This window comes from Drosophila kikkawai, chromosome 2R (genome assembly GCF_030179895.1).
Source record: "Drosophila kikkawai strain 14028-0561.14 chromosome 2R, DkikHiC1v2, whole genome shotgun sequence".
Lineage (NCBI taxonomy): Eukaryota > Metazoa > Arthropoda > Insecta > Diptera > Drosophilidae > Drosophila > Drosophila kikkawai.
Genome location: NC_091729.1, coordinates 530754 through 557022, shown reverse-complemented (window position 1 = coordinate 557022; position 26269 = coordinate 530754). Strand labels below are relative to the sequence as shown.

The 26269-nt window shown below is 41.3% G+C and overlaps 1 protein-coding gene and 1 long non-coding RNA gene across 2 annotated transcripts in view; both read left to right on the top strand.

Annotated features, from left to right (window-relative positions):
• The window catches only part of l(2)41Ab (lethal (2) 41Ab), a 253675-nt gene that overhangs the window by 67675 nt on the left and 159731 nt on the right, over nt 1-26269 (top strand). The gene's annotated exons all lie outside the window — the stretch shown is intronic.
• LOC138928164 (uncharacterized) lies at nt 14029-14852 on the top strand. Its single transcript, XR_011444651.1, has 3 exons — nt 14029-14054; nt 14113-14678; nt 14734-14852. It is a non-coding gene; the product is annotated as an uncharacterized lncRNA (long non-coding RNA).

The following is a 26269-nucleotide window of genomic DNA, read 5'->3' as shown; positions in this document are numbered from 1 at the left end:
ATATTCTCACCGCTCTCGCCGCTGGCCCAGATCTACGGTTTGGAAGATCGGACTCCCTGGATCATCCATGGACACCACAGGGGTGACGCCGCAGGTGAGCACTCTCAGCCGCTTCGCGCGGCCGCTCCGCATCAGATTTTGTGAGAGGCCCTGCCACAACTCCCACACCACGCGTACATGGGGGGAGCACCGCCGCGGCGCATCCGTGCCCGGCGACTACACACACACTCCTCTCCTGGCCCATACATGTGTATGTGTGTGTGCTTTGGGCTCATAACCTATTAGTGTTATATATGAGTAAAAAGACGTCCGATAGGTTGAGTATATTCCATATCTTGGAATGATATTGATAATATGATTTATTCGATACTTCTAGAGACTGCAAAACTAAAACAATCGATACATATTAATAGTTTTAATAAGGTTTATACAAAAACATAATAAATCTCGAATCAACACACTTTGGATATTATTAAAATTTTTCTATGACAAATTTTACCCAATAGACCAATAAGAGGAATTCATGAAATAAGATCCATTTGGAAATGGATATCAGGGACACCCGATCATGATGATTTTATAACGGTTAACAAATAAAATTAATGATTTAATCTAAAATAATAACAACCAACTCTATCTGACAATCTACAAACTATATTTTCAAACCAAGAATTTCCACTCAGAAAGTATCGTTTGCTTACTTACGATCTAATGAATTTAGTGGATACAATTACATTAGCCCAAATAGAACTTTTCAACACTCAAATTGTAAGCGCTGATGAAATCCAAGACATTTATAAGCACGAACACAAATCTGTTATTATTGACATATTAGATATGTCCAAATTTGAAATTGCCTTACACCAAGGGTTAATTATTATATCTATAAAATAAAATAATATAACTAACCGTTGCGAAGTGTACCACGCAAGATCCATCTCACACGATTATGGAAAACTATTAATTGATAATCAGGTCACCAAATGTAACGATAAGTGTAATGTAATTTCTAATTTAAAGAAAGAACTATTTAATAACTAGAAGACCCGGCTACGCCTTGCTGTGGCTAACAAATGAGTATATTACAAAGTTCTTAGTAAATAACATGTGACACTTAAACTTATGAATTAGGTAGGTAAGGCAGATAGTCTTAAATCTTTAACAGTACTTTTAATTCCAATTTGATTTAGCACTAATCTGTGCACAATATTTTTGGTTAACCTGTCTTTAGGAAACACAAATAGATTCGACGGGTTTCCTACACATGAACATGCAGCATATAGTTGACCATGAGAAAAACATGGATTTTCCAAATATAAACCACAAATGGACATTTGACCATGACTTATTTATAGACACGGCAAAAGATAACCGAATTGGAAACTGTAGCCTTTTGAACGGTATTGTAGTATCTGACGGTATCATTGGAATACGTGACAACAGGACCACTGTTCCGTTAAACTTCCAAGTTAAAATGGTTGCTTCAAGTATATTTCCGGTGACCTTTTTATGATAAGTTGCATAATTAAGGTGGATTATGGATTATTGAAGATTATGTAAAGGCATTCCAGATATATCTAGTGAATTTAAAAATTCAGTTGAAAAATGTACACTTTCATTATCATCAACAACAGAATCGATTGATTTAAAAGAAATCAGATTGCCTGGTAACAACTGTTGTATCTGGAAGTTAGTTTCGTCAACATCGACATTTTTGGCTGCCAAAATCGCCCTATGACTAAGCCAGTGATTATTCAAGTAATTATGTCCGGAAAAATACTCTGAATTAATTCATTTTTATCTTGAAGAACAGTGCAAAAATTGTCTGGCAGCATAGTGAATTGCGTTGAATCTACCAGCATGTTCATCTAATGGTAATTTATCGGGTTTTATGACGATTTGAAAGTTGTCATTTTGAAATCGTGGCGAAACTCTTTTAATAAATAAATAATAATAATAATAAATAATAAATCACAATTGCTCTTTCCTCTGCTGCTTCTTCAATGAAATTATACTGGCACCCAGTCGTCACGCGCTCTTCATAATTCCTCATAAAATAAATTTGAAGAAATTTCGGATTATTATCAGCCATTGGCATCAATGATCCTATATTATGGTACGCCTGGCCTTGTGTTTTGTATGTATTTTCAAAATTACGTCCATTGGATGCAAGATCGCAAATTTTAGTTGCCCCAAGTGACCGTCATTTGGAAGCCAGAACTAAATTTGCGTATCTTACGCAAAAATAATTAGAAATCATCTGAATTGCCAGCAAGAAGGGATAATAAAGGTTCTGGAGAAGTGGGTAAAGGTGACAGCACAACCTGATATTGTACAGCACATGCCGTGTGCTTCAGTCCGAAATTTCAATGCCTGTCAATATTGACATGCTTTATCCATTCCACCGATAGCAATTTTTGAATGCTCAGAGTAGTTAATAGTTGGTGCATATTCAAGTCACACGGGAACGCTGTCTATCAGAATAAAAAACATGATAGAATTATACAAGGTAGTCCCGTCGGGGCCAAATTGTTCGGGTTTTAGGGCTTATTTTGACAGCTCGTGCTTATTCATTGAGTCATTTCATTCAAACTTTCATGCTATACCCTAGCCGAACTAGGGCTTATTTTTTCCGACGGGACTACCTTGTATAATTCTATCATGATAAAAAGTATCTTATGTCCGTCTCCTGGCTCTAAGCTACCTGCCTACCAATTTTTACCCAAATCTGTTCTGCCGTTCTTGAGTTATAAATGGTGTAACTAACACGACTTTCTTGTATATATGTAGATTATGGGAATTTAAGGAAATGCATGCAACTGATGTGAAATACGTGATCGATCGCGGGATTCTTTTAATGGTCCGGAATAATTTGTATTTACCGCTTATCGCTGCATCGCCTTGTGTTGTTGTTGGCGCTAGCTAAATCAATAACACAAATTTCTTATTTTTCGGCGCTTAGATAAAAGCTTTTATTTTTGCGCTCTTCGCTTTTTGTTTTGATCGGTCTGTTCGCCGCGAAACTTAAACAATTTTTTTTTTTTTCAAATAAACAATTGTATAATTTGTTTTGATCGGCCATTTCGTCGCGCAAATAAATTAATCCAACTCGTAATTTACTTGGATAAAGTATTTTTTTATTCCAAAAATGGCTACGTTTTGTTTCTCTAAGTGCCCGAACGGCCAAAAAATTTTTTCGCGGCATGTCACTGTCTACTGCTGGCTCTGCGATAATATCGCTCACATTGGGTGCGCCGATCTGGGGCAAAATGGATCGCGTATCACCGATCGCATTCGTGAAAATCCTGGATTGGACTGGACGTGCCCGAGCTGCCTGCATATCAAATCCGATATGCGGGTCTTCATGAGGCAGACTCACCTGGAGTTTCAGTCGTTGGCGGCCGGCTTTAAGGAGTTGTCAACTCGCTTCCAGAAAGCGGAACACCATTTCAAGTCGCTAAAACTGCTAAGTGACCCCGCAAACAAAAACAGGAGCAACCTGTCTGAAAAATTCTTATCTCTTCCAGACCCTGAATGCCCCCGACCCTGAATGCCCCCTTATGCAGTTCACCCCACGTGCCAAGCCTGCAGCCGTGGATAACGGCTCTGGTGATGATGCAGCATCGATCACAACTTCTATGGTTGAAGATCTTGTCAGGCCGTTGGATCAGCAGCCTGTCAACGTTGTCCAGGCGTCCACGTTGCACGCTGCAGCCTCTGCTGAAGTTGCTGCACCAGTCCCCATTCTCGGAGGGGGCGAAGCCACCATGCTACACCGATCAGGCATCCACGTCGCGTGCTGCTGCCATCAACGACGCGTCGGTGGTGTCAAATCCCAACCCAGCAGCTCCCCCGGTGGTCACTATCTCGGTGCCGGCCGTTACCAGAAGCGGCCCCCAACAGTCGACAATTTCTGGCGTTGCCAAACGCGGACCGGTGCCTTTGGATGGTGTTGCTCCGAAAAAACAGATTTTTGTTTCCCGCCTCAATCCAGATGCTTCTGAGGGCGACGTTAAGACCCACTTGAGCAGCAAATTGAATGTTTCTGTTACTGAATTTAGTGTCTCCAAATTCAATTTTAAGGAAAGACGTGATATATCTTCGTTTAAAATTACAATTTCTGACCTACTATTTTCTAAGGCTCTTGATCCTTCTGTGTGGCCTAAGCATGCAATTGTTCATGAATTCGAACACAAAAGTACTCCTCGTGCTCGCGGGCCTCAAACTCCTTCAACTAGGCCTCCAAAAAACTAATAGACTCTTTTGTTCTTCACTATCAGAATGTTCGTAGTTTACTTGGCAAGCTCAGTAGGCTGCACGTCAATAGTGTCTCTTTCGATGCCAATGTTATTGTCTTTACAGAAACATGGCTCAACTCCTCTGTGTCTGACTCTGAGATTTTTTCAGGGAACTATGCCATCTTTAGACGTGATCGTCCTATACGGACAGGCGGTGGTGTTCTCATTGCGGTTAAATCCGATCTGGTTTCCAATATCATTTCTAAAACTGACACTGATCTAGAGTTTGTGGCGGTTCGCATCCAGGTTTACGATTATTCTATCTACGTTTCATGCTCGTATATTCCACCTAGGTCTGACACTGATATTTATATGCAGCATTTATCCTTAATTCAAGAAATTCATTCTTCCCTTGGTATTAATGACCACCTTATCATCACGGGTGATTTTAATCTACCCTCCATTTCCTGGATGCCCTTACCTGATTCAAATGTTCTTGTTCCCACCTCACCCCACGATTTAATTCATGGTCTCATTGACCATTCATTGGGACAATTAAATTTTGTTAGGAACTGCAGTAATAACGTCTTAGACCTCATCTTTGTCTCTGAGTTTGCCAATGCCTACGTCACTAGAATTGACCCTCTTTCTAGTCCTGAGGACGCGTATCATCCCACTTTGGAGCTAACCCTCGAAGCCTCCACACCATTATTATTGTGTCCGGAAGCTGAGCCTGCAACGTTTCGTTGCTTTCGAAAAGCTAAGTTTACAGAAATGAACCACCACTTATCCTTAACGGATTGGACTTTCTTGAACTCCACAGAGGATCCCTCAGACATTGTTAAGCGTTTCTATGAAATAATGTACTCAGTTTTCGACATGTATGTCCCTTCATTTCCCTCACCAGAAGTTTCTCAGAAGCCCCCTTGGTTTTCTCGTCGGCTTTCATATCTAAAAAATCTGAAATCCAGACTGTTTAAAAAGTATAGCAAATCTGGTCTTCAAGTCGACCATTCGAGATATTTAACTGCTCGTACAAATTTCCTAGCACACAATTCTGAATGCTACAGAAACCACTTAAATCGGTGCAAAATTGAGTTTCAGGCTAACCCGAAGCAATTTTACGCTTTTGTAAACTCGAAACGGAAATCTCAACAATTTCCTTCATGTCTTCATTTCGATAATGCCTCCGCTTCCAATGAGCCTGATATCGCGAACCTGTTCGCAAAGTTCTTCCAGACTACATACTCACAAACTAATTTCGATAATAACTCAGAGTATTCTTTTCCACTCCCGCATTCCAATTGCATTTTTATGCCTGTAATCAGCGAAGATTATGTTCTTCATAATCTTAGAACAATCAAACTTTCCTTTTCCTCTGGTCCAGATCTTGTACCTAGCTGTGTTCTGAGAAATTGTGCCAGCTCATTATGTAGACCATTGTCTAGACTTTTTCAGTTATCACTTCAGCATTCGTTTTTCCCCAAAGTTTGGAAAGAATCGTTTATCATTCCGCTTCATAAAAAGGGCAGTAAATCTAATATTGAACACTATAGAGGTATAGCAAAACTTAGTGCGATTCCCAAATTATTCGAATTTCTAATTACTACTCAGCTTCAGCACCAATGTAGCTCAATAATCTCCCCCTCACAGCATGGCTTCATGAAACGTAAATCAACGTCTACAAATCTCCTTGAGTTTGTTGCTGTCATTAGAAACGCATTTAAAAATAACACCCAAACCGATGCTATCTTTACAGATTTCAGCAAAGCTTTCGATTCGGTGAATTATCAATTACTGCTGAAGAAACTTTGTCTGTTGGGTTTTCCGGTTACGTTGATCAAGTGGATTTCTACTTATTTGTCGAACCGTACTCAAAGAGTTGCATTCAAGGGTTCATTCTCAAACCTTGTTCACGTGACTTCTGGTGTTCCTCAAGGGAGCCACCTCGTTCCTCTTCTATTTGGCATTTTTATAAATGATCTGCCCCAAGTTATTCTCCACTCTTACGTCTTGATGTATGCTGATGACGTAAAACTATGTTTGCCTCTTGTGAATCCTGACTCTGCTCAGCTTTTGCAAGCTGATTTAAACAACATGATGTCCTGGTGCACTCACAATTTATTGTTTCTTAACAACTCCAAATGTAAATACATGTCGTTTTACCGCAGAAATTGTTTCCAGGCTAACTATTCCTTAGGCACGAGTGTTCTTGAACGTATCCACTCTGTAACGGATCTTGGTGTTCTATTTACCCACAACTTGAGCTTCACCGATCACATCGGTATAATTGTTGGTAAAGCAAAGGGTGTTTTTGCTTTCGTAAAACGATGGTCTAAGGAATTCGATGATCCCTACACTACAAAACTTTTATATATATCCCTGGTTCGGCCCATACTCGAATATTGTTCGTGCGTATGGTCCCCTCAATATGCAAAGTATCAGGATCTTATCGAATCGGTACAGAAACAATTCCTTTTGTTCGCTCTTCGGGGTTTAGACTGGGACCCACATCGCCACCTTCCTCCGTATGCCGACAGACTACGCCTTCTGGACCTGCCCTCTCTTAAGGATCGTCGGACCTGCCATGGCGTGATGTTCCTGCATAAATTAATAAATGGATATATTTTTTCCAGTAATCTTCTTAAACAAATACGCTTTTCAGTTCCTTCTAGGCCATCACGTTACTTTCGGCCTATAGCTTTGGATATTTGTAAAACTAATTTCGAGGCACACGATCCTTTTCGCGTTTTATGTTCGCTTTACAACGACATGTACTCTCTGTTATATTTTGAAATGTCATTAGACTTTAACAAAAATAATATCTTAAGACACCTATCCTTGCCTCTGACCACCTGATGTGAGTCGGAGCATATCATTAAAAAACACTCCTCATCCGGTCTGAGGTAAGGATATGGATTTAAAATGGCAGATATTTGCTATTCTTAATAAATAAATAAATAAATATTTTAATGTATTTGGCATTTATTTAAATTTTTTTTTTTCAGATTTTAAAGGAATTAATAAATTTAATATACTAGTATATTCATAGACTTATTTTAAAGATATATGTACATTTGTGTTTTTTTTTTTATGAGTTCAGACTGTTTGATTCAAAACCTTGTTCTTGAATATTTATTTAATTAATAGGAGGTGACATTAATTTATATTTCAGTAATCAGTTCAGTTCAGTTATATTGACAAGAGTGGCCAGAGCCAAGATAGAGATCTAATCATTTAAAAAAGCCTCTCCAGCGGAGCCAGAGAGATCAGCTTCGCTCGCAAATGTGCCTAAACGTAAGATAAGCTGGGTTGTGTCTTGGCTGTTTTTAATCCAATTGGGTTTGACCCAACATCCCGGCCCCATTGAAAGTCTGAAGCCAACTTTTAAGAGACAGGTAGCAGAGCGAGTTTATGTATGGGGCGTCGGTAGACTCCCTTAGCGGTGCGCACGTCAGCGACGCGCACGCGTTGATCCTTGCCTGGTATGACTGCTTCGATGCGCCCCAACAGCCAGTGCACAGTAGCGCCTTTTTCCATTTTACGTTGCAAAAATCATAACTTTTGAACCAAATAAGATAATAAAATAATTTAAACGCCATTTGACAGCCAATTGTTGTAAAATTTACATATTTATGGGAAAATGTGCCACGCCCACTCATTCCGTTTTTTAAAGCGTATCAAAGTGAAAAATTAGGTTTTTTTCAATGAAACTGATTTTTAAAAAATATTTTTTATTTAAGTTTTTATCTGTATTTTTATGTATTTGCTCAAATAAAAATAATTTGAAAAGTGAAAAAAAAAATTTTTTTAGTTCAAAGTGGAACCGCCACGCGCTAGTTAGTATATTTTTTGGTTTGTATGAAATTGTGTCGGTATTTTGGTATATTTAACCCTGAGTAGTTTTGGTTTATGCTGTTGCATTTCCGCAGACGCAGCTCGACGCAGCAGATGTAAGTGATTTTGGTCCAGAAAAGATCCACAAAGGTCGTAGTTATAGTGTAGTAGGTGGCTCAGCCCATCCAAAAAAGATATAGACAACTTTAGCCAGAAAAAAGTGAAAAAAATTGACACCTGGCAGGTAGCGATTTACCTGTACAAGCCCAAACCCAATTCCCTTTTTTTTTTGGATTGGGTTACAGTTTATGAAAAGTAAAAATCATGGCGATAGGTAATATATTTTTGGTGTAATATTACCTAAAAGTCAACCAATTTTCCCTTTTTTTTTTCTTTTCTTTTGATGCAAAAATGGAAACAAAGTTCAACTTTGAACGCTCATATCTTCTACAAAAAAATCCGAAAATAGATTTTACTGCAGATTCTGAATCCAATGGAAATTTCCTGGTATGATTAAAATCGTTTTTGCAAAAACGACTTTTTCGATTTTTGCAAAGGCTTTTGTTCGAGAGGCGCTACTGTGCAGCGTTGCGGCGGCAAATTGTCTTCGTGTATGAGGAAATGCCTGTGTCCAGTTGGTCCGCATTTGAAGCTCTTTGATGTACTCGTGGGACCAGCGACGCCAAAGATATTGCTTGATCGCGCTGACCCTTTGCCAGCGCTCCAGGTGGTCCACCTTTGCATCTTCGACTGAAGGCTCAGGGAGTGACCTTCCCACAAGGAAGTGACCTGGTGTGAGGGCAGCCAGATCGTTCGGGTCCGTCGATAGTGGTGAGAGAGGCCGAGAATTGGCCAGCGTGCGATTCAGCAGTCCCTTGACGCTCTTGACGGCTGCTTCCCATAAGCCACTAAAGTGGGGTGCCCTGGGAGGTATAAAATGAAAACTTATAAATTCATTTCGACAAAAATTCGAGATAATGCGAGTTGTTTCATCTTTAAACAGAAACACCTTTAGTGCTTCTAACTTGTTGTAGCGTTGTCGCAAAATATGTCAGAGGGAAGTCCGCGCTTTGCTATTAGACGTTTCAGTTGACAGGTCTGACACTACTTCGACGTGCACTGCCTTGGTAGCGAAGCATATGAAGACTGCAATGTATCCCTCGAATACGCGCGTATATGTTGATCGGACCGCAAAAGTCAACACCGCATCTAGAGAATGGTCTTGATTGCGTCAGGCGTTCGACGGGCAGTTGACCCATGACCTGCTTCTCCAGAGGTGGTCGATAGCGTACACAGTGTACGCATGACCTTACGACGCGGCATGACAAGTCCCGTCATTGACGATCCAAAATCGTAGGCGTATAAGTGCGACTAGAGCCCTTGGGCCGGCGTGAAATTTTTTCAAATGGATGTTCTGTATTGGTGCACAAAGAATTCTTTGCTTGGGAGAAGAATTGGATGCCTTTGGGTGTCAGGAACATTTGCTAGTTCCAGACGACCTCCGACCTTGAGCAACTGGAACCCATCAGTAACCTGTAGGAAGGGATTCAGATTTCTTAAGTTAGTACGAGTCAGTTTGCCCTTTTGCAACAGTCCTATATCCTTAGAGAAATGCTTGGCCTGCAAGTTCCAACAAATGCAGTGCAATGAGCGAGACAGTTCTTGTGGTGATGGCGATAATGTTGCGAACGGCGGCAGCTTTCTGGCGAAATGAACAAAACGAAGTATCCAGGCGACAACTAGTATGCAACGATTGTGAGAGCTAATAGTATATACAGCTTCCAGAAGACGATTGTTGATGGTGACTATAGTAAAGGCCGATTTGCGTTTTTCCAACTGGACCACATCCGGATCAATATTGCCAGAACTATCCGCTGGCCAGTGTAGCTGATCTTAAATATGCGGGACCGTCGAACCAAATCGACTGCTGTAATTCAGCTGCGTTACAGCCCCTGGAGAGTAGATCCGCTGGATTATTGTGCGTCGGAACATGTCTTCAGTCGCAAATGGAAGTGTTTTCCTGGATTTCGGAAATACGGGTTCCGACAAACGTAGAAAGTGTAGCCGAATGTTGTTGAATCCAGTGAAGAACAATCTGAGAATCACTCCATAAGAATACCGTTGGTTGGTAGTCTGCAAATATCTTCTGTATCTTGCGTAAAAGGTTTGATAACAAGTGCGCCCCACATAACTCCAACTTTGGTAGCGAAAATTTCCTAGTGGGCGCGACTCTGATTTCGATGTTATGAGTCGTATCTAAATGCTGCCATCTGCCCCAACTGTACGTGCATTATACAGCAGCCATAAGCTATGATCGAGGCGTCGCAGAACCCATGTATCTGTAGACTCCGGAGACTCGGCTGTCCATGCTGCATGAAGATTTTGTGGCACTGATTCATCTCAGTGTAATTTGAGCAGCCATAGCTCCTGCAGAATGATTTTAGCAACTATTATTATTGACGGGATTAAGCCCAATGGGTCAAATAATGATGATGCTATCGATAGTATTGTCCGTTTTGAAACGGTTTCCGATGTGTCTTTCGGTACAAATGCGAAATTTAAATATATCGTATCGTTGATCCCATTTCAAACCTAACGTGCTGGTCACTGAATCTTCTTCTAAAATCAAATCCTTAATAGTACGATCGTCGACAAACTTAGTGTAATTTGAATTCCATTTTGCAAGCTCATATCCGCCACTACTAAGAATTTCGGACACCTCTGCCTTGATTCGAGCGAGACCGTTCACTGTGTCCGCTCCGCAAAGGAAATCATCAACATAAAACGAGGTTTTAATGGCATCAGCGCCGACCTTAAACTTGTACGGATATTGATCCGCCAGATATATCATGCTTCGTATGGCTAGGTATGGTGCCGTTGCGGTCCCATAAGTTACAGTGTTGAGTTCGAAGGTGCGTACTGGCTGTACGGGGTTCTTCCTCCAGAGAATGTACTGAAACTTACGGTCATCCGCGTCGACGAGGACTTGGGTAAACATCTTAACCACATCAGCCGTGGTCACGTAGCGATATGTGCGGAAGCGTAAAAGCAACGCATATAGATCGGGTTGAATTGTTGGTCCGACCATGAGCAAATAATTTAGCGATTTCTGACTCGTTGTCTGACAGGATGCATCGAAGACAATTCTTAGTTTGGTTGACGTACTCGTTGGCTTGAGCACACAATGATGAGGTATATAAAAATGTGGCACATTGAGTCGAGGCATCTCTACTAAACTCATATGTCCCAGAGTTTCAAATTCCTGCATGAAGTCTATGTATTTCGACCTTATATCCACTGAGCGACTGAGTCGGCGTTCAAGCGCATGAAATCGTCTTCGTGCGGTTTCATATGAGATGCTAAGCAAGCTGGGGTCCGTTTTAAATGGCAGCCGAACCACTATGGGCCCATCACCGTCACGGCGAACAAAGTCGGCGAATTTCTCCTCACATTTGCGCTGCTCTGGTGTGTATATGTCAACCGACTTGCTAACATCTTCAACCTTCCACAATCGCTCGACGTTTCGGTTAATAGCATCCTCCAGAGTTAATGAGTAGCTGTGAACTATAGTGGGCTTGGTTGGGCAACGACCAGAGATTATCCATCCTAACAACGTTTTTTGGAGAATTGGCAGGTGGGGACCGAGCTTAGTTTGACAAACCGATAAGACTTCGAAGAATGTTTCTGTTCCAAGTAGCAAATCAATTCGACTAGACTTATTGAATTTATCGTCAGCGAGGGGCGTGCTTTGAGGTAAATGCCATGACAATACTCGTATGTCTATATCTGAATCTGGGTTGTATGCGATATGCGATGTAATGCAAAAATCTAGCGACAATTCTAATGCGTTAAAGAGCTTGATTTGATTGTGGTAGATGCGCGATGCTTTATCTGCGTTTGAGATTCTCCAATGCTGCGTATTTCCATGTGGCGCTTAATACGTGGTATGCGAAGCGCTTGAGCAAACTCATCAGACATAAAGTGAACTTGTAAGCACGAGTCTAGCAGAGCGCGACCTATCTTGTAACAACCTGAGGCATCCTTGACCAGAACCAATGCCGTGGCCAATATTACACGATCTACTTGAGCCTCTCTGTGAGTGTGAACAACTGCATTCGATATCTGCGGAGCATTTGACCGAGGTTGAGAAGGCAACGGTGGTGAAGGAGTGGCTTGAACGACTTCTCGATGCAACATAGTGTAATGGGATTGGGAACAGATTCAGCACTTCTGTGTCGACGGGCATTTGGCCACGTGGTGACCTTTGCCGAAACAATTAATACAGAGACCCAAGTTCTTTATGATTTGAAAGCGATAATCGACAGAAGTGTTACTTAGTTGGGAACATTTAATGTTTTGTGTTCGCTACTGGAAGAAACATGGCATATTGGTGTGGAGCAAGAAAAGGTAAACCAAGGATGCTGCTGTGGAGTACGTTGTTTAGTGGCAATCTGCTGGGTCGCATTAACATCACCGTTAGCATTGCTAAGGGCTTCTAGATATTAGCAGTGACGCTCTACGACCTCAACACATTTGGGCCAGAACGGCAGAGTTCCGTAATCTAAAGATTCATTCCACTTTGTCTTCGTTTCCTGATCGACTTTATTCATAACGATTGAGATGAGCATCGCCTTAACAATTTGGGTATCGCTTCCGAGAGATAACACCGAGTTAAACAATGCCGTTGCATTGTCAATAAGGCTGCGAAACGTTTGGCTATTGGATTTCGCAACCTTTGGCAAATTGAATAGCGACAATATATTGTCCAGAAAAACCAGGGTTGGGTTGTCATAACGACTCTTTAGACGCTCGACAGCCTTTGCGTAGTTTTCAGGTGTAACTTGGAACGCCTTAACCGTTTCAAGAGCTGATCCACGTAGACAATTTAGCAACTGATTGAATTTCTCGATTGGGGGTAACAAAGCTCGAGCATCTAATGACGTAATAAAATTTTCATATTCCGAGTACTTGCCATCAAAGGTAGGTAATGCGAGTCTGGGTAGTTTGGTAGATGACGTGTTAAATACGCTGAGCGTCGTATCATTGCCAGGTGTATTGTGAACATCAGGGCCGAGATGCTCCTTAATGCTAACCTTGATGCTCACAAACATGTCTTCCAACTCTCCACGAACATCTCGTTGCTGCTCATCCACATCTTGCTGCTCGATGTCGTTTTGTACCGACAAGACTTGTTTGAAATACGCCTCCAATATTGACAATCGGCAATTCAGTTCGGCTGACGAAAGTCCATGGCGTGGATCCACAGTAGTCCGAATTTGAGTAATGTTTCTGCGGAGATTAGTGCGTTGTTGTTTTAACTGTTCTAATGAAGCCATGCTTGCAAATTAAGTTGCCAAAGACCAAAACAACTGCAGCGATACTACTGCTACAATCTGGCAACCTCCAATGTAAATACGTACGTGTGTATTTCACTCAATTTGAAACTTGAGTGAAATTGCAGTGCCAATTTGAATGAAATCGCTTGGCAAATAACTTACGATCAGCGATATCCAAACGAAGTACCAAGAGTGAGTGAGATGACTGAATGCAACATAACGGCTTGGTTGACGATGAGGCGGGGGTGAAGGCAGGAAGAGCAGTTAGAACAGCAAGATTTAAATGAAATGCATGTGCCGACGTAGCGGTTGTTTCCCTTTTCCTTATGATGTGGCAGTGGCGCAGGCAAAGGGGTATGTACCCGGGTGATGCTCCAACGACGATTGAGACCAAAATTCCAACGACAAGAAGGTTCTGCAGCCCTGGCTGCATCTACAACAGCGAAATGTGTGGTAGATCTGCGGTGAGTCGATTCGAACCGACAGACCCAAAACTCCAAGTAGAGCTTGGAGAAGAGGTGCCGAAACATCGAGTGAAACATCGATAACATCGATGTTTTCAAAACATCGGAACCATCGATGGTTCATGACCACCATCGATGTTTTCACAAGCAACTCTGCGCTCGGTGAGAAAAAATTGAAAGTAAATGAATTTCTTATTGTTTTTTCTAAAAACTAACAAAATTGTTGATAATATTTAGGATTTCTAGTTGATGGTGTTGGTGCACGTTGATGGATGACGAAGGCAAGATGGAGAATTACCTGAAAAGTTAGTTATATATCTTTGCAAGCCCACGCTTCCTTTAGATATGTGTGCATGTATGTGTATGTACACACATACATTCATAAATTGGCTACTAATGCCGCAAAAATTTGGCGTGTAATAGAATACACAGGAAGGAAAAGATATATATGACCTTGTTCAGAAACGCTTAGTGGAAATACTTGATTCCTTTGAAACGCGCACAATTCCTCGCATCGCTACTCTCGTTGATCCTCGCTTCAAAAAAGATGGCTTCCTCCGAAGTTTAAACGCAGACCAAGCAGCCAAAGCGTTGGAGCTGGAATTGGTCTCTCTCTTAAGTCAACAACTCCACGACGTCCACCAACACCAGAATCAACTTCAAACGAGGCAAGCAGCAAATTTTCATTTTTGCAAAATAAGCCTAACGTAAAGTCTACCAGAGCCGATGCCATTATTGCCACAAGGCAATTTATGGAAAAAGAAAACATTTCTGACTCTTGCGACCCCTTGAAGTATTGGGAGGTATGATTATTAAATAATAATGACTAACATGTTAAATAAGAAAAATTTTTTACAGATGACTGCTGACAACGAACTGAAATTGGTTGCAAAAAAATTTTTCTGTATACAAGCCTCGTCCTGTGAGTCTGAAAGAGTATTCAGCAAAGCTGGACTAACTATATCTGACCGCAGGACAAGGCTTAAACCTGAAGTTGTTGACCAACTTTTGTTCCTGAATAGAAATAGACACTTTAAATGATCTCAAATAAATCTCATGTTACTGTTTGTACTGATTCTGTTCTTTTTTTTTTTTTTTTTTTTTTTAAACATCGATGTTTCACTCGATGTTTTTTTTTTTAAATTCGAAAACATCGATGGACACGAACATCGATGTTTCTGCACCTCTATAATCAAGTATTTATATTTATACCCCTTAAGGGTATTACAATGTTGACCAGAAGTTTGCAACGCAGTGAAGGAGTGGTTTTTGACCACATAAAGAAAATATATTATTGATCAACAACAGCCGAGTCGATCTAGCCATGTCCGTCTGTCCGTTTCTACGCAAATTAGTCCCTCAGTTGTAAAGATATCTGAATGAAACATTGCATATAGTCTTCTATATACTCTCACTGCTATATATGTCGGAACGGGCCGGATCGGACGACTATATCATATAGCTGCCATACAAATGTTCGATAAATTTTTAGAAAAAAAATTATTACTTGGCTGTTTTTCAGTTGATTTGCATTATTTTTGAGATATGGCCAAATTATATTATTTCAGAATTTCGAAATGGAACGATCGGGAAAGTAATAGAAAAAAACATATGTTCGTTGTTTTTCAAAGTATTTTCATCTACTCTGAGATATGAGCTTCTGGTATTATTTCAGAATTTTGGTATAAATTTTATGAAAATCGGACGACTATATCCTTTATATAGGTACGATAGTGAAAGTAAAAGAAAAAAATTATAACTTCGTTGTTTTTCAACGTATTTTCAGAGTTTTGGTATATACGGACGGAAATATAGACAGAAGAACAGACGTACAGATGGACAGACTGACACGGAAAATTGGATGATGAAATTGTCATCTCGCCAGGTGTTGACCGCCGTGGTTGACTTTAGCTGAAAGGGCCGCGGTGCAATTGAATCTTAATAATGAACTTATACTGAAGGGAGGAAGCTTATTTTGATTCTGTGGGAAAGCTGAGTAAGAAGTTCCCAGCTAGGAATTGTTTATAAAAAAAATTGTTTATGACTTGGGTAAGGCGGCTGGGATCTTGAGTTGGATAACTTGTGACGCATATACGCGCACAATAGATCTTAGAAATTAAATAGAATAAAATAGAAACAAATAGCGATACAAGAAAATGTATTGGCAATATTATGGAAAAATATTTGAATTAAATGCGCGCGCGCGCCACTGATCGCAAGCGGAGGGTCACACTGGACCGAACGACTGGCCACACTATTCGTTTAAATCCCGCACAGGACTCTGGCCATACTAAAGCCTCGCCAGGGCCTATATAAAGCGGCCATGGCGCTGGAGAAGTTACTTAGCAGCCGACTGCGAATGGGTCGAGTTAACCTCCCCAGTAGTTAGCAGCGAAGTCACTTTTTGGAAACTCAGGTTCCTATTTATAAATCGTAGTTAGGATCTTTGCTGACTTCCGAGTCCGAACCTCTGCTGACTTTCGAGTCCAAATCTCTTTGCTGACTTGCGAGTCCGAACCTCTGCTGACTTTCGAGTCCGAACTCTGCTGACTTGCGAGTCCAAATTCTGCTGACTTTCGAGTCCAAGCTCTGCTGACTTTCGAGTCCAAGCTCTGCTGACTTTCGAGTCCGATTGTCTGAGCTGACTTTCGAGTCCGATCTTTGCTGACTTTCGAGTCCGAATCTCTAAGTTGACTTTCCGAGTCAAACAAACGTCTCTGAGCTGACTTTCGAGTCCGACAATAACGTCTCTCTGCTGACTTTCGAGTCGAAATTATTGAGAATTGTACTTCTTAAGTAAATAAACATTAAGATACATTTAACGGCATAATCTAGCGTTCTACTCTGGGACTGGGTCGGAATTTCTTACAGCAACTACGCCTGAACCAAATTAATTCCTGAAACGGACCTTGGACGTCCAGCTAAGCTACCCGCGGACGACAGGACGTTACAGGTGGCGCCCGAACAGGTAGTTGTTGCAAGAGAAAGAACGACACCAGGAGTAATGGCTAGCAGGCAGATTTAAGAGAGAGGCAGCAAGACCGTGAGCCAGAGCAACGACCACAAGGAAACGGTCAAGTATTTTAAGAGCTAGACGGACGCCAAGCTAAGAGCTACAATCATGGAGTGGAAGAGAAACGTGGAGATCCTGGATCAAGTAAGGAGCTGGGAAATACGGTACGTGGGATGACCAACCCGCTGGAGTTTATCCGGAAGCTGGAAGGTTGGTCGACGGGATACGGCATCGGGCACGACCAGTTGGTGCAAACCATGCCCTTCATCCTGGAAGACGCGGCGAGCGATTGGTGGAACTGCACACCAAATAAATAAGACAATTGGGAGAAAGTCACGGGAGAGCTGGTGGAGTACTTCTTACCGCGGAGGTATCAGGAGCAACTCAAGGAGCAAATCCAGCATCGGAGGCAAGGAGAGGCCGAACCAACGAGAGAGTTCGCAATGGAGCTGATGGGGATGATGAGGTTCGCGACAGAGGAGAAGTTAAATTGCATATACAGGAATTGCCGAAGCCAGACAAAACTGTACACGAGAAGATCGGGGTTTAAAACACTTCCCGAGTTTCTCAAACTGGCAGAGGTAGTCGAGATGATCGAAGCAGAAAGTTTCGATCAACCACAGCACAGACTCGACCCAGAGATCTGCATGGAATCCGACGGGGGGCCTTTTAAAATAGACCCCCAAAGCCATCCTGACCACTGGAATGCACTGAAAGGTGGAGAGGCCAAGGTGTACATTCGGTCAGCCGTTGGGAAGGAGGTTACCGAGGAACTAGAGGAATCCGACATGGTGATCCAACAAGACCTGAAAGAGGAATCGAGGCAAGAGGAAGGTGGAAGCACAACGGCGCTAGCAGGCGAGATAGGAAGGATAGCAGAGCAAGTGGAAGAGCAGCCACATGGACAGGAAGAGGAGTATCAAGAAGAGCAAATGCTGGAGGACCAGATGAGAGCTGACAGAGAGAGGAAGGACGTGGACCAAGGAGAGGAGCCGGTAAAGGAGGGGCATAACTCTGAAATGCACTCGAAATAAAAACACGGAGACTTGTCGGGGTTTTACGCGACGTGCGTCGGGATGTTTATTAGTAGAAGGAGTAATTGGTACTAAACTATACAAAAGAAACTATAGCTAGGGAGAGCGGATTTGAAGCTCTTTGGACTGGAAGTCCAGAGGAAGAGGGAGAGAAAAGGAGAGCGTTCGGGATCACACTGCCTCCCGAAATTGAGCGCCTTTCTGGCGTGAACATTCTCCCCCCCCTTGCGAGGATACGCAGCAAAAGTACCAGGAAGTATTAGCTCTGGAAAGCGTAGGATAACGCTGAGCGTTCGTCGGCATGTAGAAGGGTGTGATGATCCTGTCCACACGACTGGCATCGGTCGCTACTTCGACAGGATCCTCCGGAATGGTGGTGGGCCAGGCAGTTGACGCAGTACTTCCTGTCGATGACTGTCTGGAGCCGTTTCTTCGCATCAAGCCGGAGAAAACGGTGACACTTCCGAAGAGGATGGTTCCCTTGGCAGACTCGGCATTGGTAGGATAAAATACCTCGGGAACGTCTGCTCTTGCTGTCGTCGTACGGAACCCAGTAATTGGAATCGGCCGAAGTAGTCACTCGTGTGGAGAACGAGGAAATTCTTTGGATGGGTGCAGGAATTTGTGGTGCGTCATCACGAGGATTCGGAACACTGGATGAAGTGTTGCTTGGATGCAACAATGTGTGATGCCGACCGTGACACGTAAGACAGCTGTGGGCGCTTGTGCAATTACGGAGTGGATGACCGCTTGCAAAGCAATTTAAGCACAACTGCTTTTTCTCAATGTACGAAGTTCGATTTTCTATCGTCATCTGGAGGAAGCGTGGACATTTACGCACTGGATGGTTCTCTGCAGAACACAAATCGCATCTTTTGGATATGGGAACAATCCGCGTACTAAAGGATTTTAGTACTCGCGGTGCCACGATGGATTTTGTCGGGTTGGACGGACTGAGGCGTATCGTAGGAGGTTGAATAGAATTTATACATTCCAGAGTTCTATGGCGCTCAGTAAGGAAAGAATCTAATTCTAGCCACGTCGGAATTTCGGTTTTATTTGGTAAGGACTGCTCCCATAAGGAGAGCGTTAGCTTTGGAAGCTTCGAGGAACACAAATAAACCAATAGACAATCCCAATTATCCGTAGGAAGGCCGGACAGAGTTAGGGATGTGAGGCAATTTTGAATTGTATTCTGCAGCTCCTTCAAGGCTGCCGAGGATTCGCGTTCAATGGATTGTATGTTTAGTAATTTCTTCAGTTGGCTGTTCACCAACGCGCGTTTATTTTCGAAACGCTCAGATAGGTTTTCCCATGCTGAGCGGAAACCGTCGTTGGTCAGTGGCGAATTCGAAACTATGGAATGAGCTTCACCACTCGTCTTGGCATTTAAATAGAACAACTTTTCTACAGGGGTCAGCGTAGGATTGTCGATATAGACCGCTGTGAAAAGGTCTCGGAAAGTCGGCCAGCGAAGATAATCGCCCGAGAACACTTCCGTTTCGCACGGAGGAAGCCGACAGCCAGACGGAAAGGAATTTTGGGGCGCAGGAGGTTGGACTGGAGCTGCTTTAGCAGAGATCGTATCGATCTGTTCCATGAACTTGGCGGCACACCGTTCATAAATGGAATAGGTGTCGTCGTATTTTGCCTTAAGAGTAGGCAAGGTGTCTGCAGCGCCCTCTAAACCAACTGAAATTAGCTCTGAACAAGCTTCGTACTCTGTCTCGACCTTGTCCCATAGCGCTCGGACTTGGTCGAGATGGATTTGACAAGAGTACTTGGATGGAGTGGGTGCTGCTGGATTGCAGACTCTGGACTCGAAGTGACTCAGACGGTCACAGATCAAAGTAAATTTGTTTGAAATTGAAGGAGCCATTTTGGATTTTTTTTTTTACAAAAATGTACTATAAATATATATTAAAATTTATGTGTCGAAGTTTGATTGGGAATTTAGGAACCAATCGGAGTCGTAATAATTATTATATATAATTAATTTTGGAAAATCGTAGTTTTCCCGTATGGAATTTAAATCGGGAATATTTGAATTAATTCAATAATTCCGGTCAGCAGCGAAAATACGGTCACACTAATGCGGATACGGAAGCGCACTTGGATTTCTAACTTAATTAGTTAGTTGGAATTTTAATATAAAATAATTTACAAATTATTTTATTTATCTGGACTTATGTGATTGACCGGTGCTGTATTTCGGAACCAATACGTGTGTGTGTATATTTGTGCACTTGTCGTATGCAAGTGCAAAATAGCGGAGATAAGGTGAGGCGGAAAAAATTGCCAAATATTGGAGCGTCGTATGCAGACGATTATGTATGTATGTAAATACGTATTGCAGCTCAGGATAGAGCGAGGGAGTAAAAAACAACAAATATATGTACGAATTAAATAAATTTGTAATTTTAGTAGCTGCGGACAGTTATTGTTGTAAATTTGTAAATATAAGTTTCGGAGTGAAGTGGACTGTAGTATGTATGTAATGTAAATAAATGCTAGCGGGAACACAGTTAACGAAGAGGAATCGAGAACTATTGGAATTAAATTCTCACTGTGGCTATTGCATTTATTTATTTATTTAAACACACACTTTTGGATTTCGGCACAGAAACACAAATGTAGAAAATTTGGAAACCGAATTATTTTGAATTTGGAATTGGAAATTATGCTGCCGTGTGTCGGATCAATCGGACTTGGATTTAGACAATAATCATACAGAGAAGTTAAGACGAATTGAGTTTCGCACAACCTAACTGTATGACCGGCAGCAATAATGTAATGGACTTATCTGGTGCGGTGTTAAAGCCACCGGAGCTGCTGGTAGATGAAACGAAAAATCCGGCTCGAAGGACCAAATGTTGGAGGGGGGCGGCTCTAACTCTGAAATGCACTCGAAATAAAAACACGGAGACTTGTCGGGGTTTTACGCGACGTGCGTCGGGATGTTTATTAGTAGAAGGAGTAATTGGTACTAAACTATACAAAAGAAACTATAGCTAGGGAGAGCGGATTTGAAGCTCTTTGGACTGGAAGTCCAGAGGAAGAGGGAGAGAAAAGGAGAGCGTTCGGGATCACACTGCCTCCCGAAATTGAGCGCCTTTCTGGCGTGAACACGGGGCTTACCTAAATATTAATTTTCCGTGGTTTGCATATAAGTTATTTTCTAAATTATATTAGAATAAAAAAAAAGGTAATATGATCGGTATTAATGTTACTGGGATCTGAGTTTGTTGAATTTGAATTAAAGGATATAACATGTTAATGTTATCAAGTAAAAGTTTCAAATCATTGGTGTCTCGAAGACACTCTTTATGACGTCATAATCTTTTTTTTTTTTACTTGAACACTTGTTAGCGATCGGATTCAGTCTATCCTTGATGTCTATGAAAAAGGACAGAAACGTCTGTGTTGGGTCAACTCCAATTGGATTAAAAACAGCCAAGACACAACCCAGCTTATCTTACGTTTAGGCACATTTGCGAGCGAATGCAGCTGATCTCTCTGGCTCCGCTGGAGAGGCTTTTTTAAATGATTAGATCTCTATCTTGGCTCTGGTCACTCTTGTCAATATAACTGAACTGAACTGATTACTGAAATATAAATTAATGTCACCTCCTAATAATTAAATAAATATTTAAGAACAAGCTTTTGAATCAAACATTTTGGCGACCGTGACCGTACTCGTGACATTGTTTATATTAATTAATTCGTGAAGTCCGCCTCTTTCAACATTTGTACGTAAAGGTACGTGCATGTGTTGTGAGGTTAAGTCGAAAGGTTCATCGGCCTCGAGCATTCGGTCTCGAGATTTCTATCGTCGCGTCGCTTCCAAGCTATACTTGGAAGGGTCATCGTGTGCCTCTCTGTCGTCTCCAAGCTAGACGTGCAGAAACATTGATGTTCGTGTCCATCGATGTTTTCGAATTTTTCAAAAAAAAACATCGAGTGAAACATCAATGTTAAAAAAAAAAAAAAAAAAGAAAATGCAAAAAGAACAGAAACAGTACAAACAGTAACATGATATTTAGAGAGAGATCATTTAAAGTGTCTATTTCTATTCAGGAACAAAAGTTGGTCAACAACTTCAGGTTTAAGCCTTGTCCTGCGGTCAGATATAGTTTGTCCAGCTTTGCTGAATACTCTTTCAGACTCACAGGACGAGGCTTGTATACAGAAAATTTTTTTTGCAACCAATTTCAGTTCGTTGTCAGCAGTCATCTGTAAAAAATTTTTCTTATTTAACATGTTAGTCATAATTATTTAATAATCATACCTCCCAATACTTCAAGGGGTCGCAAGAGTCAGGAATGTTTTCTTTTTCCATAAATTGCCTTGTGGCAATAATGGCATCGGCTCTGGTAGACTTTACGTTAGGCTTATTTTGCAAAAATGAAAATTTGCTGCTTGCCTCGTTTGAAGTTGATTCTGGTGTTGGTGGACGTCGTGGAGTTGTTGACTTAAGAGAGAGACCAATTCCAGCTCCAACGCTTTGGCTGCTTGGTCTGCGTTTAAACTTCGGAGGAAGCCATCTTTTTTGAAGCGAGGATCAACGAGAGTAGCGATGCGAGGAATTGTGCGCGTTTCAAAGGAATCAAGTATTTCCACTAAGCGTTTCTGAACAAGGTCATATATATCTTTTCCTTCCTGTGTATTCTATTACACGCCAAATTTTTACGGCCAATTTATGAATGTATGTGTGTACATACACATACATGCACACATATCTAAAGGAAGCGTGGGCTTGCAAAGATATATAACTAACTTTTCAGGTAATTCTCCATCTTGCCTTCGTCATCCATCAACGTCCACCAACACCATCAACTAGAAATCCTAAATATTATCAACAATTTTGTTAGTTTTTAGAAAAAACAATAAGAAATTCATTTACTTTCAATTTTTTCTCACCGAGCGCAGAGTTGCTTGTGAAAACATCGACGGTGTTCACGAACCATCGATGGTTCCGATGTTTTGAAAACATCGATGTTCAGGCCTGCTCCGGTAATCGAAAACGGCAAGAATTTTTCGTTTTTGAAAACGAGAAATTGGTGCTCCGGTAATCGAAAACGAAAGATTTTTTCGATTTGAAAAACGGGCACCTTTTTCTGGCCGGAATTAAAAGTAAATGGCTTTTTTTATATGAAATCAGATCTTATTTACAAAAGGAAAAAAAATAGTTTAATCGGTGGTTTTATAAAAAATTTATTTCTGACCCCACCTCAGATTTGACAACAAAATTTTTGCCGTCTTCAACCAGTTTTCTCGGTTTGGCGATAGGTCGATAAGTTCACCGCAAAAAGTTATCGCCAAGGTTGCCATATTGTTGGTGGAACGGAACAGCCAGTTAAAACTACTTATTTTTTTTTTATTTTTTTTTTTTTTTTTATTTTATTTTATTTTTTTTTTTCGCGCGGGGTCCCGCTTCCACCTCCCGCCCAACCGACCGAGGGGCGCAGCCGCGTCACGTACGGCACGAATCGCGAACTAGATAGACGCGGTTGATGAAGGAAGAAAAGAACGAGGAAACGTTACGAGAGTACACAAATAAAATTTACTAAGAAAAAAATATAATTTATTTATATATATATATAAGTAAAGTAAAAGTAAAAACGCATGCAAAATAAATATAAAAAAGTATAATATTATGTAACTAACTAATAACTACGATAAATAAATAAAAACGCATGCAAAATAAATATTAAAAAAATAATATAATGTAACTAAATACTACAATAAATAAATAAAAACGCATGCAAAATTAGATTAAGATGATACATTACGAGCTAACTCAACAAGTATTAAAGTTTTTAGTACGGAAGGGCTGTCACTACAAGTTATAATGTCAGAGAGGCGGTTGTAATCCGTACATAAAACCCTAAAGGGTTCATGTACTTCAAACTCCCGCCTACAGTGATTTACAAATAAAGGGATTAGGGTTCTAGATGTTAGTCGGGGAACGTGGAAGTTAAGCTGCCCTAAAAGAAAGGGGCTCTCAACATCACCGTTTATTAGGTTATGAAGGAATACGACACCAAGCATCGTTCTACGGTTAGCTAGGGAGGGTAAGTTAATTAATAGGAGTCTACTTGAATACGACGGTAGCCTCTCATCAGCATCCCAAGGTAGGCCACGGAGGGCGAAAAGTAAAAAGTTCTTTTGTACAGATTCAATACGGTTAATATGGATACCGAATTGAGGACTCCAGACGCATGAACCATACTCCAATATAGGGCGAACTAACGAAGTAAAAAGGGTCTTCGTTATATAAGGGGAATCGAATTCCTTCGACCACCTCTTAATAAAACCGAGCATGCCTCTGGCCTTATTAACCATGCACGAAATATGTTCAGAGAACGAAAGTTTAGGGTCTAAGCGAACGCCTAAATCATCAACAAGAGATATTCTTTCAAGAGCGCAATCATTTAGCATATATGTGGCAGACTGGGGAGTGACACGTGAAAATGTCATCAGCTTGCATTTAGAACTATTGAGATGTAATAAATTAGCACGACACCATGCTTGAAAGTTATTAAGATCCGATTGCAGATCTGACTGGCAAGAGCTGTCCTTATACTGCAAGCATAGCTTAACGTCATCAGCGTAGGAGGTCATTGATAAACAATGTAAATAGCAGCGGGCCGAGGTGGCTACCCTGTGGGACGTCAGAAGTGACTCTGAGGAATTTGGATAGAGCATTTTTAAACAGAACCTTTTGAATTCTGTTGCTCAAATAGCTCAAAATCCATTTAAGAAGATCGACAGGAAACCCGATTAAGTCAAGCTTCCTTACAAGAAGAGAGTGATTAACCGAGTCAAAAGCTTTACTGAAGTCTGTGTAAATCACGTCGGTTTGTAAGTTACGTTGGAAACCTCTAATAATGATGGAGGTGAATTCCAGAAGATTTGTAGTGGTCGATCTTCGCCTCATAAAACCATGCTGACATGGTGAAATTACGGATCTGCATAAATGCTGCAAGTGGGGAGTAATTACATTCTCGAAAAGTTTTGGAATTGCCGACAATTAGAGATTCCTCTATAGTTGCTGGCGTCCGATTTGCTACCTTTTTTGTGGAGAGGAATGATAAATGATTCCTTCCAAATAAGGGGAAATTCTGAGGTTTCTAAAGATAAGGTAAACAATTTCAGAAGGGGATTGCACAGAGCTCCGGCACAATACCTGAGCACGCAGCCTGGTATTCCATCGGGACCCGGTGCGTAAACTGGTTTTACACGATGAAGATCCGAACTAAGGGAGCTTTTGGTTAAAATGGGACTGAAAATTAGGTTCGACTTGGGCAAATCAAAAGAGTAAGTCTGATCTGAGCTATTCGAGGAACAATACGTAGTTTTGAAAAACTCGGCAAAGAGATCGGCGATGGCCTGATCAGAGTTTGCTGTAGCGTTCTTAAACGAAAGCGATGAAGGATGTAAATTGGGTTTCCGCTTAGTATTAACAAAGTTATAAAACTGTTTCGGGTCCTGCGTGAACTGAACCCTACAACGAGTTAAATAACTTTTATAACATTGCGCGTTAAGCACGGTGAAATTCGACCGAGCACTAAGATATCTTGAATGAACAGTAGGAGATCCGGTGCGTTTATAGCGATTATAAAGCCTAGACTTAACGTTTTTTAGGCGTGTCAGCTCTTTGGTGAACCAAGGTGGTTTACTAGAAACCGACGGATAGGCTAAAGGAACACACAATGCAAAGAACGAATTCATGGCACTGTAAAAAATATCCACGGCGGACGCAATGTCAGTACAACTGTAAAGTTCAGACCAATTAAATTGGGAAATCAAGATATCTAGCGTTTGAAAATTTGCTTTACGGAAGCAGCGAACTTTAGTCACTGAGCAACTCAAATCAGGTTTGGTCTTTACGACAGTCCCCAAATCGATGGTCACTTCGAAAGTAGGATGGTAAGGGTCTTCGGGAAGCGTCAATGGATCAACTCTTGTTAAGTTTACACCTACAGGATCAGAGACGAAACACAGATCTAGTAAGCGATTTAAAGAATTTAAGACATGGTTAACTTGGGACAAAGAAATGTCAAGCAAGCCATCTATCAGGTCATGCTGTGCCGCAGTTTGGAGGACATTGGACGTACCATCTGATGACCAACGAGCTCCAGGTATATTGAAGTCTCCTAGAGTTATTAGTTGGTCTCTATCCGAAAGCATGTTGGAAACGACCTGAATTGCCGAAAGGTGTTTCCAATAAATAGGCTCTTCAGCAGATGGAGGAACGTAAGAACAGGTTATATAGATAAAACTACCTGGGAATGATAGTTTTACACAGATAAATTCAATACCTGTGAGATCGTCAATTTGAACC